Here is a 14,871-nt window from a genome sequence, read left to right on the forward strand (position 1 = left end):
CAGGGCATGGTGGAAGGTGGAGAAGGGGTCCTGAGATCACACCCTCCACCCCCCGCCCCTGCCGCTGACAAGCCTCTTACAGACTCAGCATCTCTGCTCCCGTCCCCACCCCAGCCCCACGGAGCTGACCCTCTGTGCACACCCCGCTGGCCCTCCCCATGGAGAGTGTGCCATCATCACCAGTTCAGCTCCGCTGGCGTGTGCAGATGCGCTGTCTGTGGAATTCTTAATTCACTCAATAGTCTTTGGCCAGGAGCATCACATCTATTCTTCCCAAAGTGCAAAACAACAACAAAAACCCAAAAACCTCACAAGTTACCCAGCAGCAATGACTCGGTCCTACCGCCCCTGCCCCAAACATCTGTCTGTCCACTCCCCTCCAGGGCCCCCGCCGCTGGTCTGAGCGACCCTCCTCTCTCACCTGGCTGACTGCAACAGCTTCCCTCCTGGTCTCCCCAGCTCCACATCTCCAGCCTCAGTTTTCTGATCTCTGCAATGGACACATTGACACTTCTCTCCCAGGGCTGTGGGGAGGATTTGGTGATGTAATGAACCGAAAGCCCTGGCCAGGGAGAGCCTGCGTCCGACTCGGCTCTCTACCAGGGATGAGGAGGAGGGCCTTGGGTCTGCAGGGACCCAGGCTGGCCTGCCCCTGGGCAGGTGGGAAACCCATCAGCATTAGCCAGCCCACATGCCCTGATGTCACGTGGACTGGTGATAAACAGCGACACTGTGTTCTCTGGCTTTTTTGTCTTAATCCTGGGTTGCTCCAGACCTCAGGCTGGGCAGAGGAGTGCTATTTACCGGCCCCTCCCACCTCCAAAGGGAATAAGCAGCGGGAGAAGACCCCACCCTCTGTTCCTGACCTGTTAATGGATCTCCTGAGGGCCTCCCTCCTCAAGCCCGGTGCTGGGTGCTGTGAGAACCAATCAATAAATGACTGGCAAACACTGAGCTCCTGATATTAATATAACTGTGAAAAGAACTCATCTTGGCTCAGTGTTTCTCGCTACTTTTGAGATGCCTAAGAGGCTTTTTCAGGTACCTGGACACTAGGAAGTACTGGTACCTTCTCAGCGAGGTGGTCTTTACTGCCATTGGCCTGCCTGGTCTTTCGGGATCTAGCTGTGAACTCGTCCAACTTCCTTCATCCAGGTTTTACTGCACACCCTACTAGGTGCCAGGTGCTATGGATGAAGGCACGGCGGGCACGGCCATCAACCAGGCAGCTGATGCTCCTACACTCAGGCAATCTGCTGGCCGCAATGAAGACATTCAACAGGCAGGGACTGGACTGGGTGGTGGTGTAAACAGGGCCGTCGGGGAAGGATGCTCTGAGGCATGAACAGCTGAGTCCTCAGTGGTGGGAGGTGCCGGTCACTGCAAGACCTGGTGGGGAGGCTCTCAATAATGCTGTGAGTGGCAGTACTATTATTATTAGGCCCCCCCTTTGACAGATGCAGAAACTGAGGCCAAGGAGGCTACAATACTTCCTTTGAGGCCAAAGAGGTAACTATTTACGGAACCAGGTCAAAACTCGGAAACCCCAACTACAGCCACCAAACCCACCTGCCTCTAGGGTCCAGCACTTTTCAAAAGAATCTTAAACCTCAGAGATCTTCAAAGTGGCATGCAGCACCATCTCTAGGAGGCTCCAGTCTAATCTGAGAAAATATCTACATAAAAACACAAGATGGGTTAGAAACTAAGGCAATGGTGCCCAACCTTTGGACATGAGGAACCAGTGTCATGGAAGATGATTTTTCCACAGACCGGGGACATGGGGAATGGTCTGGGGATGACTCAAGTGCGTGACGTTTACTGTGTACATTATTCCTATTACTGTGACATCAGCTCTGCCTCAGATCAGCAGGCACTAGATCCCAGGGACCCCTGATAAGATTAATCTAGTTTCAAAATTTTAATCTCCAGTGGGATTTATTCTGAAACCTGACAAAATGACTCCCAGCTTCTTGGGGGAAAGGAAATCCATATGACATAGTTATTTTTTCTTTGGTTTATTTCATACACATTTATGACTTGCCAGGCTCTGTTTGCAAAGCTTTTAAAATATTAATTCTTTCAAACCTCATGACTCATTTAATACTCATAACAATCCTGTAAGTTAATACAGTTGCCAACCGCACTTTCTAATCGAAGGAATCAAGGCAAAGACAGGGTAGATGCCCTGCCGGGGACACGCTCTGCAAAGTGGTGGAGCGGAGATCCAAACCTCGGTCATCTAGCCCTGGAAACTTTGCTCTTTGCCTTAAACTGAATTTACAAGTATCATTCACACAATTGAATTTATACAATTACATTTTGTCTCTCTGCCTCTTTCTGTCATTTCTGCTCAGTCGTGTCTGATTCTTTCAATCCCATGAACTGTAGCCTGCCAGGCTCCTCTGTCCATGGGATTTCCCAGGCAAGAACCCTGGAGTGGGTTGCCATTTCCTCCCCCAGGGGATCTTTCTAACCCTGAGACCGAACCTGGGTCTCCCCCATTGCAGGCATATTCTTTACTGTCTGGGCCACCAGGAAAGCTCCAGAGAGTGATAACTTACTGTGAAAGATGAAACCATTAAAATTATTCACAACTAGAAACTCTGTCTTCCTAGTCTGAATAATGGGGGAGCGGGTCATAGCGCTTCCTCATGGCCTTGTTTTGGGGATTAACAGAGGTGATCCAAGTTAGCTCAGGGCCTGGCACTTCAGTAAAAGAGAAACTGGGGAACTTGCCCAAACCTAGAAACCCTGGGGGTCAGGGAAAATGGCTGGAGGAGTGTGTGGTCCCAGGTCAGAATCTGGGAATTCTAGGCAAACTGATACCACAGCGACAGAAAGAGGAGGTGAGCACGGGTGAGTCAGGTCCTTGTACTGCAGGCCATAGACAGAGAGTAGCTATTCATCGCAAGCAGGGCTTCCCTGGTGGCCCAGGGGGTAAAGAATCTGCCTGCAATGCAGGAGACCTGGGTTTTGATCCGAGCCGAGAAGATCCCCTGGAGAAGGGCATGGCTACCCATTCCAGTATTCTTGCCTGGAGAATCCTATGGACAGAGGAGCCTGGTGGGCTCCAGTCCATGGGGTCGCAAAGCATCGGACATGACTGAGTGATTGATTTGCTTTTACAACTTTTACTTTCTTTCATGCTGGGTCTGCAACTTGAGGAGGAGGAGGAGGAGACGGGCACCAGATTTTCACCCTGGGCTCAACTTCCTCCATCTGGGATGCCTGGCTGGAAAACCCTACCCAGCACCCATGGCGGACTCTCCCTGCAGTGCTCGGGACAGCTGGGTTCATGGACTCTGCCCACTTCCCCGAGGCAGCCCGAGCTGCTCCCTGTTGGAAGGTTCTGCCTTGGACTGAGCTGAGACCAGCTGTCCTTCTCCACCCTCCACTTAGCTTCCACCAATGGGGAGGGGGGTGGGGGGGAAGGGGAGAGTCCCCACGGATCAGTTCCAAACTCTTGACAAAAACAACACCCAGCTTACACAATCTCTTCTAGAGAACTGATAAAGTGGGAACACAGTCCACCATGTTGTGTGAGGCCAGCCTAACCTCGACACCAAAGTCTGACAAGTAAATAGCAGAAAGACATATCGCCAGTGAATCTCACTCATGAACTCTTGATGTTGAAGTCCTCCACAAAAACGGTGAGGAGAAAACAGCTGAACGATAAAGATGAACAGGACAACCCAAGTTGGGTTTATTCCAGAAATGCAAAAATCAATCATGCTAACGGATTGAGAAAGAAAAATAATGACCATCAGAGCAGAGGTAGGAGAAACATCTGTTAAAAACTCTACTTCCACTCATGACTCAAAAGAAAAGAAACACTCAGCAAACTGCGAATAGAAAGGAGCTTCTTCAATCTGATAAAGATTAGCTCCAAGGGAATTCCCAGTCCATTGGTTAGGACTTGGTGCTTTCACTGCTGGGGGTCAGGTTCAGTACCTGGTTGGGGAACTAAGATCCCTCAAGGCTGTCTGCCAAAACCCTAGAGTAAACACTATACCTATCTGTCAAATGTAGACAGCCCTCCGTAACAGAGAGGAAAAGAAGAAAATCACAAACCAAAAGGAATGAAAGGACTGAAAAGGAAGAAACAAAACAGTGTTTTGCACCTCCTATGATCGCATACAATTTTCTAAAATAATCTACAAGTACATTTTCTAAAATTAGTAAGAGAGCTTGGCAAGATTTCTGGATACAAAACATGCAAAATGCAAAAATATTTCTCCAAAAAGCAACCGACGTAGCAGAATTTAAAAAAAAATGTGTTGAAAGATATAGATAGATATACCATTTACAATAGCATAGAAAATACCATATAATTAGGAATAAATGTAACAAAAATGAGCAAGGCTACCAGGGAAAACTAGGAAACTGGAACTAAACTGTATCCTAAATCATGAAGAGAGATACCATGTCCATGGAAGTCTAAATATTGCACCCTCTACCCACAACGGGCAATAGAGAACTCAGCAGGAACACCTGGCAGATGAGAGTAACCTGAGCTTATATTCTACCTCCTGCTGCTTCTAAACGGTGTGACTCTGGGTGTTCCGCCAAGCCCTCTGAACCTCAGCTTCCTCACGTGTAAAACACGGGAAGCCAGTCTGACTAGTTGTAAGGAGTCAATGGTTACAGATCACTTTAGGAGAGGGGAGGGATAAACTGGGAATTTGAGATTAACAACAGATACACACTGCTACATATAACATAGATCAACAAGGACCTACTGCACAGGGAACTACATTCAATACTTGTAACAACATTACACACACATATATATGTATATTCAGCTATATACACACACACACACACACATATATATCACTTTGCTGTACAATTGAAACACTAAATCAACCATATTTAGTAAAGAAGAAAAGAAAGCACTTTGCAAAGTGTTGCATAAATACAGGGATTCTTATGACCAGCATCATCACCCCTTGATGGTCTGAGAGTGGGGGAGAAGCTCTTTCTACCGTATTAGGCTGGCTGTGTCTTTGCTTCTCATCACCTTGTCATTCAAGGCATCCCTGGGCACTTATTCTATACACATTTCCTCATTCAGTGCCCCAGCAACCCATAAGGCAGGTGCTGTGTTAGCCCCATTCTACAGAAAGCTGAAACTCACACAAGCAACTTGTCACTCACACACTCACTCTCAGCTATCCATGAGCCCCTTCTAAGTACCAGGAGCTGTGAATACCCTGGTGAATAAGATGGACATGATCCTTGCTCTTTTAGAACTGACAGTCGAAGTGGGAAGATAGATAAAAATCATACCCAAACTAACAAGATGACAGGATCAAGATCAAACTCAGGTCTGTTGGACACGAGCATCCATGCTTTGAAACATTCCCTGAGGTGTCTTCCTCAACTTCCTCTGCTCAATCCTCTCTGCTGTGATGTAACGGTTTCTAACATCCACTCCACCGGCAGCGACAAGTTTCAATGGATCTTGCCATCCAAGCTGCAGCACAAATTGAGAGCTGTCAGCTTCCACCCTGGCCCATGTGATCCTTGTGCATTATCACTGGAGAATTACAGCCAGGAAGATGAATGCATGAAAGAGGAGAGCATCCCGTAACCCCTCCCCCCAGCATCAGCGGCATTGTTCCCTACGAGTGTGCGCCTGAGTCCTCTGCCACCATTAACGGCAGAAGTGAGTCACTTATAAATAAGACTCGGGAGCTTTATTATAATGACATCCCGACATTCAGAAATGCTCGGCGTCACTGTGAAAGGGAGGGCAGCAGGTGACTGGGCTTCAGTGATCCTCTGCCAGGTACGTCTTTCAGATAAAACGTCTTGGGTCAGGAGCAATTACAGCTAATGCCCAGCCTGAATGCTAATGAGAATTACTTACAATTGCTTGTAAGTCTTTGCCATTTATACTGTCTGCTTTTCCCCTTCTTTCCTCTTCTTTTCCCACCCTGGCATTAACCCTGAGAAATACACCAGAAAATATCATTAATGGCCATTTTGAAGATGAGGAAACTGATGCTCAAGGTTATTCAGCTCAAAGAGCCAGGGCTTCTAATCCTGAACTTTTTTTTTAAACTACACCATTTTGTCTTTAATGGGCTTCCTAGGTGGCTCAGTGGTAAAGAATCCACCTGCCAATGCAGAAGATGCAGGAGACATGGGTTCGATCCCTGGGTCGGGAAGATCCCCTGGAGGAGGAAATGGCAACCCACTCCAGTATTCTTGCCTGGGAAAGCCCATGGACAGAGGAGCCTGGCGGGCTACAGTTTGGGTGGTTGCAAAGAGTCTTGAAGAAGAAAAAGAAAATCAGAACTTTGGACAAGTCTTCTCCGCATGGAAGGTACACAAAATATCAGTCTGAAAGGCAGCAGGGGTGGTGTGTTCTGCTGACATCTTTGCCTTGGTGAGGACAGGGCAGACCTTATGAAGTGACCTTCAAACCTACACTCTGCCATACCACGGCCACCAAGACATGCACACTTGTCCCTGAAAAATGACCATGAAGAGAGAACCTGGACAGAAAGAAGAGTCCTTCTCGTGCCCACACAAGCCAGAAAACTGTCCCAAACCCATGCCCCTAAGAAACACGCCGGAGGATCAAGTTCAGGCTACGGTGTGAAGGAGCGCGGTTCGCCATGACAGAGCTAAATGTGGTAATGCCTAGCACTTGTTGAGTACCTCGTAAAGAACTGGAAGTTTTTAAAATAAGCCTGCACTGGGACTTGAGGCTTTCAGCTATTTAAAGCTTGAGCCTGCACTAAAACTTCTACCCTGCATTAGACCACTCCCACTTTACAAACTAGAAAGAGAGTCTCATGGAGGTCTGGTGGAGCCAGGCTACCAAGCTGAGTCTGTTTTGAGCTTAATAGTAACAATAGTGCCAACTAATATCTCAACAGCACTTCTGTGGATTGCCTGACTCCATCTAGGCGCTTTAGGCGCATGAACACACCCAGTTCTGTCACCAACCCAGTGAGGAATGTGCTAGAAATACTCCTGTCCTAAAAATGGAATGCGTCCAAGGCCACAGATCTCTTAAGTGGCAGGGATGGGATGAGAGCCAGCACCAGAATCTGCACCAAGCTTCCTCTTTGTTACCGAAAGGCCACACCTTTCCACCAGGCACTCCTTGATTATATATATATAAAAAAAAAAGGAAAGTGCAAACAGGAACAGGGAATCTTGAGAGAGTCTGAGGGGCGGAGGCTCTGATGCAAGTTCTTCCTACCTCGGACACTCAGCCAGGAGGGACCACTCCCAGCCCAGCACCGCCCTAACTCCCCTGGGGTGCAGGGGCTTGCAGGCTGCACCGGCCTCCACCCAGCTCTGAAATCATGTTTGGGCAGTGCTGGGCCACCTCCACACTCCACCCAGAGGGATTCTGTCTATGCTTGAAAAGTGGTACTAGGCCTCCTGACAGACCTGCCCTCCAGCAGGGGAAACCCCTCCGGAGACAGCAGGGCAGCCTCAGGCTTCCGTGGGGGGCCCACCAAGCCCTGGGTCATAACCCGCTCAGCGGCAGGCCTCCTGCATGACACCTGTCACAGAGAGAGGTAGCTCGGCCGTAAAGACCCTGCCTGCCAATGCAGGAGACTCAAGAGACTCGGGTTCGATCCCTGAGTCAGGAAGATTCCTTGGAGTTGGAACTGGGAACCTGCTCCAGTATTCCTGCCTGGAAACTTCCACAGACAGAGCAGCCTGGCAGGCTACAGTCCATGGGGTCACAAAGAGTCGGACGCAACTGAGCATGCAGGCCTCGAGGTTCGTTTGTGTTACGGCATGTGTTCAAATTTCCTTCCTTTGGACTCCCCTGGGGGCTCAGATGGTGAAGGATCTGCCTGCAATGCAGAAGACCAGGTTCAATCCCTGGGGTCAGGAAGATCTCCTGGAGAAGAGAATGGCAACCCACTCCAGTATTCTTGCCTAGAGAATTCCATGGACGAGCCTGGTGGACTATAATCCGTGGGGTCACAAGGAGTCAGACACAACTGAGCTATCAACACAGGGGTATTGGGACCCTGTTACTTGGCATCTCTCTATTTTCATCTTCGCTGCTAGCAGGCACACTTAGGAGGGACCTAAGGTCCCATCTACAACCTAGATGTCACTGACAATCTAGAAGGAGCCAGGGAAAATCTGTATTCAAATCCCAAACCTGCCACAGACCAGCTGGGCAACCGCAGGCAAGCTATTTAACCTCTCTGAGCCTCAACCGACTATCTGTTCAATGAAGGTAATAATAACAACAGTGCCTGCTTTGCAAAGCTGCTGTGAAAACGGAGTGGGATAATGCATAATGACACTCTGACCTGTCCATTCTCTCTCCCATTCTCTGCTGGTTCCTGTCTGCCTCCAAAATTAAAGCCAAGATTGAGGCAGTCAAGACCTGCCTACCAGACCCCCAGCTAGCCTCTCATTCATGCTCTGGAAACACGCTCCATCTTGGCGCCAGTCACAGGGCACTAGCCCCCACCATGGAATCAGCTCCGCAAGCACCTTGCCCCCGAGGAGGTTGTTCACAGAGTACTTACTCCTAGCACCACTGTGGGGCTCCAGGCCTGAGGTGGGAGCCCCCTGCTGGAGGACCGGAGCCCTGCATGGAGCATCTCCCAGGCAGAGCCCATACCTCAGAGATTACGGGATGGGGTGGGGTCTCCCTGGGCAGCAGAGGGGTGGCGCAGACGGTAAAGAATCCACCTGTAACGCAGGAGACCCAGGTTCGCTCCCTGGGTTGGGGAGATCCCCTGGAGAAGAAATAGGCTACCCACTCCAGTATTCTTGCCTGCAGAATCGCATAGACAGAGGAGCCTGGCGGGCTACAGTCCACGGGGTCACAAAGCCACTACACCTACTTACTCCTTGGGGGTGGCGGTGGGGGGGGGGGGCGGGGTGGGCGGGGGGGAGTGACCCAGAGAGGGAAAGAGGTTTCTGTGGAGATCTGCCGTGCTCCAGCCCCAGCTCCTGACTCCCTCGGCTCCTTCCAGAAAAATCAAGACTAACTTCCGTAATTGGGCTCCTCTCACCTGAAACGGCAGCCCCCACGGGGCTTCTGCCACCGGAATCCACTTGCTGATATGTAAGGGGCTCCCAGCTTTCCAAAGGGTCCTCCCTGAGCCACAGTGAGGAGGTGGGCGCGGCCTCCTGGGTTTGCAGCAGGGCATAGGAAAGGCTAAGGTGGTCTCCATGCTCCCCACCCCACTCCTGGTGATGCTGAACCTGGGGCTCAGCCGCATCATGTGGTGAAGTGGTTTGGGTCCGGCGGACTGGGGCACAACCTCCTGGCTCTCTCCTTGACTGGCTGGTGCTCCTGGGTGCAACTTGCCCCTTCTGAGCCTCTTTCCCCCTCTGTAAAATGGGTATCATCGAGTTACAGGGAGAACCCAAAGAGATGCGGGATAACCCCGTGCCTGGCGCACTCAGCGCACTCAAGAGACGGGCTGCAACTACGGGGAGCATCGAAGTCAGAGCCTGGGGCAGGGCTGGGAAAACTGGGGCATTCGCCCTCTCCTGTCTCTCCGGTAGGAGCCCGAGGCAGCCGCCCCAGGCGCGCACCCTGGCTAACCCCGGCAGAGCCACAGGTGTCTGAGCGTCGGGGTGGGGGAGAACCAGAGCTGGGTGATCAGGGTGCCTCGGACCCCTACCCGCGCCGCCCACACCCTCCAGGGCCCCCAAGCGCGCCCACCCCACGCCGGCGGCTCCGGGAGCTCCGTGGCTCCGCCAGGATGCCCGGACCCAAGCCCGGCCGGCCGCGCAGCGTTCAGCCCCGCCGCCGCCGCCGCCGCGCTCCGGCCCCTTGCCCGCGCCCTGCCCGCTCTCCGCTCCGACTCACCGGCGCCAGCTCCGGGGAAAGTTTGGTGGCACGGCGGCCGCGACGGCCAGGCTGCTCGGGGTTCGGTGGCGGCGCGGCGCTGAGGGAGCCGACCCGGAGGCGGGGCGCGGGGGGAGGAGCCGCGCTGCGGGGGCAGCCCGGAGGGAGGCCGGGAGGCGGAGACCCGGGCCCCGCGCCTGCCGCTCTCCGCCTCCGGCTCCAGCTCCGCGCGCCGCGGCCGCCCCCGCGCCTGGAGGCGGCGTGAGGGGCTCGCCCTCCCTCCCTCCACACCCGCCCCGGGGACCGAGCGGCGCCCCCGCAGCGCCCCTGCTTCGGGCCCGGCTCGGGGGCGAGGCTCCTCGGGTGGTGAGCGAGCGGGGAAAGGAGGCTCAGAAGCTTGGCGAGAACTCCCTCCGCCCCGCGCACACCTGACGGCGCACGCACAGAGGTAAGTCAGCCCGAGGAGGCCCGGAGCCAGGGAGTCGGCGCTGCGATGCCGCTCGGCCAAGTGAAACACAGCCCGACTGACACCGTCCTCCAGTGACACTTCGGTCCCTCTCGGCCCTGCAGGAGAGGCCGATCGAGGAAGAGACGAAGGGGCGCCGCCGTGGACGAAGACCGACAGATAACACCCCACCTCCAGAGGCTCCACGGGGATCTAGAGAGACGCCCCCCACCCCCAGGTCTAGAACTCCACCTCTCCACGCCCGCCAGCTCTTTCTCTCCAGCCGCTCAGATGAGCTCAAGTTTCAAAATTCAGTGAGTTCCTATTAGCATCCTAAGGATGGAGGTGGAGGGTGGGGGTGATTCCTCTGCAGGTCTCCTCTGCCCTTGACGCCGGGAGCCTGAGAATTCTTACCCGCTACCTTCATCCGGGGGTCCGAAGAAGCAGAATTTTCTCCCTTTCCTCAGTGCCAGGAAAACTCCACTGGAACCACGCAACTGGTATCTTCTCTCAACACTCCAAAAGAGTCACCCAAACTTAGCAGGGGAGATGGTTGTTTGGAAGGAGGGAGGGACTTCCTTGGTGGCCCAGTGGTTGGGACCGACGCCTTCACTGCAAGAGAGCAAGAGTTTGATCCCAGGTCCTGGGAACTAAGATCCGCGCATACCCCGCTGCAGGGCAAAAAAAAAAAAAAAAAGAAAAAGAAAAGAAAAGAAGTAGGAGGTGTGACTGGGGCTGTTTAATGGGGATATCTTAGCCTCCACTGAATGCAGGGAAATTCCACTCAGAGGAAGTGAAATGGTGCAGAGTGAGTTTGAGGCCCAGCTTCATGAGCTGTGTATGGTACGTGGGTGATCTGGCTTTCCCATCTCAGGGTCCACATCTGTAAAGTGAGGGTTAATAAAAACAGCTGTCATTGTGCCATGCACCTTTCTAAATGCTTAGTACTTACTCATTCAGTCCTCATAACGGCCCTGAATAAGTAGGAACTATTATCACTCTTTTGCAGAGAAGAGAACTAGGGTACAGAGAAGCTAAGTAAATTACTCAAGGTCACACAGAAGAACTAGGAGCCTAACCTATGCAGCCTGGCTCCAAGATCCAAAGTCATAATTATTGTACTGTAATTTTCATCTCAATAGGGCTGCTGGAAAGTTCCACGAGATCATTTATGTAAAGGAGTGAGCTAGGGCTCCATAAATGGTAGTTCACAGATCACTGAGCCTGTCTACCTGGTGGGGATTTGAGGGGAAAGAGGAGACTTTGGATTCTGGGTAACTGGCAGACCATGTTACTCTGACTTTTACGAAACCGAGAAGCAGTGGATTTCCCACGTGTTCCTCTGAGCGGCCCCCTGTGCCTTTAGTGTAGCCCCACCCCCAGGACTCACCCTGAGGCCACAGAAAGCCCCCTCCATTCCCTGGTGATTCTCCAGGGCCTCCATATTTTACACTTTACCAGTCTCTGCACCCTTTGGAACTGAGAGAGCACTTGAGGTAGCAACTGTTATGAACTCTAGAGGAAATGCATTTCTGCTCTCCACAGCTGTAGGGCTGATAGGAATGGTGGGGGGGGACCTCGGAAATGGCTGGGTCCATATCCATCCCCTTTTGCCTTTCTGCAATTCAGCGAAGGCTTGATTATTTGGAATTCCTCTGCAAAGTTTCACTTCCTGGGCTGGTTTTAGACCTACTAAAGCCTACAGTGATCAGCATTTTGAGAAACATCAATATTTGAAAAACAGCACATCAGACATTAATTGAAGTCCCTCATGACCAGGGTGTGTTTTGTTTTCTTATGGCATTTGAAACTGATGTATCATGAGATAACTCGGGCCATATCCTGGGTGTGTGGGGTGGAGAGGGAGTAGCCAACTTACTAAGAATATATAGGCAGCAGAAGAAAAATAATAGCTAGCCCTAGGGTCATACTTACTGTTTGCCAGGCTAGTCCAAAAGTGTTACATAATCTATTTTATCTATTCACAACAATCCGATGAGGTAGATACTATTATCATCCCATTCTGCAGATGAGAAAAGTGAGGAACAAAGAGATGAGGAGATGTGTTTAGTAAATACAGCCCATGAGTCACCTCAAGATCAGACAGGTAGAAAGCAGCTGAAGCAGGTCTGGAATCTGGATCAACCTAGATCCAGAAGCCTCTTTTACTTCTGTGGTTTGTGAAAGAAAACTAAAAAGGAGGAATCACTTGAGACCCTGAGTAGAGACTAGAGGTATGGATTAAAAAGAAACAGAGATAAATTACAAGTTTGGGATTTAACATATATATACTACTACATGTAAAATAGGTAAAAAACCCAGACCTATAGTATGGCACAGGGAACTATATCTACTATCTTGTAACAACTTATATGGAAAAGAATCTGAAAAAGAAAATATGTGTAACTGAATCTTTGCTGTATACTTCAAACTAACAGAACATTGTAAGTTAACTATGTGTGTGTGTGTGAGTCGCTCACTAATTAACTAAAGAGTTAGTGTCCAACTCTTTGCAACCCCATGGACTGTAGCCCACCAGGTTCCTCTGTCCATGGAATTCTCCAGGCAAGAATACTGGAGTGGGTTGCCATTCCCTTCTCTAGGGGATCTTCCTGACCCAGGGATGGAGGGAAGTCTGTAAGTTAACTATAATTTTTAAAAAGAAGTTGACTAAAAATATCTGTTCTGCCACTTGTTAGTTCTCTGCTTACTTTGCTTCTCTGAGCCTGTTTCCTCACCTGTAAAATGAGAATAATAAGGCCTATGCTACGTCTAGGATTTTAGTGATGATCTTTTGGTAGCAGGATACATTAAACCCAATTGTATCAGCTTTAGCCCAAAGGGGCTTTAAGCTGAAAAATGTAGGAAGTCATTCTGGATTCAGACATAGTCCATGCCAGAAGCTCAAGGGAAGTTGTCATAAATCTGTCTCTATCTCTTGACTGTTTTCTTCTTCTTTTTAAAAATATTTATTTATTTGGCTGCTCCAGGCCTTAGTTGAGGGATGTGGGATTTTTTAGTTGCAACAGGTGAACTCTTAGTTGCAACATGTGGGATCGAGTTCCCTAATCAGGGATCGAAACAGGGTGGAGTCCCAGCCAATGGACCACCAGGGAAGTCCCTTGACTGTTTTTTATTTTTGCATCAGTTTTATTAGCAGGCTAGATCTCTTTATGCTGCTGCTGTTTAGTTGCTCAGCCGTGTCCAACTCTTTGTGACCTCATGGACTGTAGCCCGCCAGGCTCCTCTGTCCATAGAATTCTCCAGGCAAGAATACTGGAGTGGGTTGCCATTTCCTTCTCCAGGGAATCTTCCTGACCCAGGGATCAAACCCACATCTCCTGCTTGGCAGGTGGATTCTTTACCACTGAGCCACCTGGGAAGCCCAAGTCTCTCCATAGGGAGGCAGAAATGGCCCATTAAGCAGCCTCAAGCCAAGAGATCACTTCCTTCTCCAAACCTCCAGCAAACATCCTAGATCTGACTCCCATTGGCCTGGCTTGAGTCACATGCCCAGCCCTGAAACCATCATAGTTGCTCTGATTGGCCAAACCTGAGTCACATGCCTATAGCCAGGGGGTGGGGGTGGGGGGGGCCGGTCTGTCCTCCCCAAGTCACCAGAACTAGAAGTGGGTGAGAGATGGTTCTATAAAAGAAAATCAGGGTGGGGCTTCCCTGGTGGCCCAGTGGATAAGAATCCATCTGCCAATGCAGGGGACACAGGTTTGATCCCTGGTCTGGGAAGATTCCACAGGCCATGGGGCAGCTAAGCCCGTGCACCACAGCTACTCAAGCCCACGTGCTTAGAGGTCATGCTCCGCAGCAAGGGAAACCAGCCCAGTGAGCAGCCCTTGCCCCACAACAAAGAATAGCCCCTGCTCACTGCAGCTAGAGAAAGCCTGCCCGCAGCAGCGAAGACCAATCACAGCCAAAAATAATATTCAAAAAGAAAAGAAAATCAGGGTGCTACTAGCAGAATAAGGGGTATCAGTGCTGGACAGGCACAGAGGTCTGCTTCCTCACAGAGCCCTTGGATGTCAAATACGCGTGTGTCTGCAAAGTGTATGGCTCTGGTGGGTACGCAGGAACTGAGTCCCTCCCTCCTCCTCCTCCTCTGGGAAACAGGATACGCATCCCACCAAACCCAGGCCACCAGCTTCCTGGTTCACACGCGGAGGCTAAGAAGCTGCAGAGACGAGAAGGGACTTTCCCAGGGTAACCCAACAACCAGCCAAGCAGTCATCCAATCTGTGTCTTTTGACCTGAAACAAATCTCGGTGAAAGTCTTAGCTGAGAACTCTGAGATCCCCTCTGAGCCACCGGGGTTCTCTTGCATGTGCAGAGGGGAGGTGGGAAAGATGCAACACTCTGAAGACCCGGCGGACATGATGCCACTCATGTTGGCATCCCAGACGGTGCACCAAGCTGTGGGCTGGTGGACCTGGCAGAGTGCCGGTCCAGCCCCCTGCCCATCACATGATGAACTCGGCCGTCTCCTCTGGGGACTCTGCGCTCTGGGGGCTGAGAGATCCAAGCAATCATATTTCCTACGGCTGCCCCAAATAGGCAACGTGGCCCTTCCCTTGTTTAATTTCTGGCTCTGTTTGTGAGAGGGGATGTGCCT

General features: G+C 51.1%; 2 protein-coding genes across 2 annotated transcripts in view; both read right to left on the reverse strand.

Annotated features, from left to right (window-relative positions):
- Nucleotides 1–9,907, reverse strand: part of HRH1 (histamine receptor H1) — a 94,679-nt gene extending 84,772 nt beyond the window's left edge. Inside the window, exon 1 of the mRNA XM_070463451.1 lies at nt 9,824–9,907. The gene's annotated coding sequence lies outside the window, so the exon portion shown is untranslated. The remainder of the gene's footprint in view (nt 1–9,823) is intronic.
- ATG7 (autophagy related 7) overlaps nt 1–9,909 on the reverse strand; it is a 384,864-nt gene extending 374,955 nt beyond the window's left edge. Inside the window, exon 1 of the mRNA XM_070463443.1 lies at nt 9,824–9,909. The gene's annotated coding sequence lies outside the window, so the exon portion shown is untranslated. The remainder of the gene's footprint in view (nt 1–9,823) is intronic.
- Between the last annotated feature and the right edge of the window lie 4,962 nt (nt 9,910–14,871).

The sequence above is a fragment of the Odocoileus virginianus genome, unplaced genomic scaffold, assembly GCF_023699985.2.
Source record: "Odocoileus virginianus isolate 20LAN1187 ecotype Illinois unplaced genomic scaffold, Ovbor_1.2 Unplaced_Contig_2, whole genome shotgun sequence".
In the NCBI taxonomy this organism is placed as follows: Eukaryota; Metazoa; Chordata; class Mammalia; order Artiodactyla; family Cervidae; genus Odocoileus; species Odocoileus virginianus.